Source organism: Rousettus aegyptiacus, unplaced genomic scaffold, assembly GCF_014176215.1.
Source record: "Rousettus aegyptiacus isolate mRouAeg1 unplaced genomic scaffold, mRouAeg1.p scaffold_m13_p_3, whole genome shotgun sequence".
Classification (NCBI taxonomy): domain Eukaryota; kingdom Metazoa; phylum Chordata; class Mammalia; order Chiroptera; family Pteropodidae; genus Rousettus; species Rousettus aegyptiacus.
In genome coordinates this window covers 74,267,633-74,269,895 of record NW_023416306.1, presented here as the reverse complement: position 1 = coordinate 74,269,895, position 2,263 = coordinate 74,267,633, and the positions used below count along the sequence as shown (strand labels likewise).

Genomic DNA, 2,263 nt, shown 5'->3' with positions numbered 1-2,263 from the left:
TACACAGCTTGTCCTAAAATATTATGCAAATCTGGTCTTTCCTCATATACGATTTTAGACAAAGAGTATACTTTTCAAATCCGTGGTTTTCATGTTCAAATTTAGATATTTCTGCTGCTTTTAATAGGACTAAACAATTTACACATTATTAAATCGAATCTTTCTTGGTAATATAATTTTAATAAAGTAGCTGGGATCTCCCATTGGACAGAGAGTATAATATGGCGAAGACCTGTGATTACCTGTTCAATCAGCTGCTGAACAGGGACTTGGGGGTGGGGAAGACCTAGTCTTGTTCCACTTCTCCGAAGACACCTTCAACTATATTTTCATCTCCATCATAGGAATTGACTTTAAAACCAGGACCATACAGCTCAATGGCAAGAGAATTAATCTATAGATATGAGACACAGCTGGCCAGGAATAGTGTCAAACAGTCATAACAGCCTACTACAGAGGTGCAATGGGCGTTACTCTGGTCTGTGACATCACCAATGAGAAGTCCCTTTACAAGAGTCAAACTGGATTCAAACATTGAGAAACATGCTTCTGTAGATGTCAAAAAGATGATACTTGGGAACAAGTACAACATGAATAATGAGAGAGAAGTGTCCAAAGAATGGGGAGAGAAGTTGGCCCTAGACTATGGAATTAAGTTGGTGGAGACCAGCACCAAGGCCAACAGCAAGATGAAGAATGCATTTTTCACTCTCACCAGAAACATCAAAGCAAAATTACACAAAAAATGTTGAAAGGCAACAGCCCCCACAGGAGCAACCAGGGAGTCAAAATCATACCAGACCAGCAGAAGAAGAGAAGAAGACCAGCTTTTTGGATGTGTTCTTCTGTGATGAACACTGCCTTACTCTGAACCTTGCTCAGCCAAGTGGACTGTGCCTGTCCTGAATAAGTACCTCACTCAGCTGGGGGCCTCCCCGCCCCTCCAATGCTCTTGCTGCGACCACCGGGCTCCCGGCCACTGGGCCCACTGCCACTAGAACACAATTGAGAAATTGTTTATTTTAATAACTATCTGATCTTTTTCAACTTTGGAGATAGAATAAGTTACAAGTTTTCTATTTTCCCCATGGTAATTATTTGTGTAATTACCATGGACTGGGATTGATGGTAACTGTACGTTGACCATCAACTTTCAGAGTGGCTGTACCATGCTATCTATCACTATAGATCAGTTTGCATTTTTCCCTACCTCCTTCCACTGGTAGCAAATGGTTTGCTTTCTTTTTATTTTTGACTCCTTTTTGGTATCTTTCAAGATTTTTCTTTAAAGTTTTGGAGTTTTAACTATGATGGGTCTAGTTAGGAATTTGCTATTATTATTAATTATTATTATTAGTAGTAGTATCATCATCATTTAACATTAGGTAGAATTTTTCATTGAAGGACTCATGTCCTTCAATTTTAGAAAATCCAAGCTTCCATCTCTTCGATTATCACCTCTCCAGAATTTAGTTTTATAATGGTTAACTTTATTGACTTGACTGGCCATGGGTCTAATATAATTTTATTCTTTCCTTCAGATATTTCTTTAAATATATATCACATCTTTTAATTTTATTAGTTTTTCTAATTTTTATTTCTTCATCTCTGCTGTCCTAGGAGATTTTCTAAATTTTCAATTTACTAAATCTTTTCCAATTTACTAAATTTCTCATTTGCTAGATATTTCCTTTATTTAGTACATATTCTGAGACTTTTAGTTATCAAGCTATCTGATTTTTTTCATACTGACCTACTCTTTTGCCATATGGTATGTTTTTACTTTTAATGTTCTTGTTTCATAGATGCCATTCCCTTTTTTATCAATTGGATATCTTTCTCAGGTTGCTCTGGAATTCCTATCCTAAGGTTTTGCATCTTGTGTTGAATGTGACTGTCACACCTGCAATTGTATGGTGGTATACATCCTGTGGGCTGTACACAGCAGACACGGGTCTTCTGACTATTTTTCATGACACCATACTTTCCCATGTGTTTTACGATTAATGTGTGTGAGTTTATCCTCTGTAGTAATTTTACTTCTTACGTGCCCTGGGCTGTGGTTGTCTCTTTGTGACACAATTTGATATTGACCCACAAGTACATGGCTCCCAAGCAAACTATGAGTTAACAACCTGGCTCTAGGCTGCTGTGATGATGCTAAGTCAGTCATACTCACATGCATGCTGCTGATTTCCATCCAGGACCTTGGTGCAGAGGGATTCTAGCTCCTTCTACTAGGCCAGCCATGAGCCTGTTTGAG

At 38.0% G+C, this 2,263-nt stretch overlaps 1 pseudogene; it reads left to right on the top strand.

The window, feature by feature from the left end:
- Nucleotides 1–221: 221 nt before the first annotated feature.
- Nucleotides 222–871, top strand: LOC107505382 (annotated as a pseudogene).
- Nucleotides 872–2,263: the final 1,392 nt, after the last annotated feature.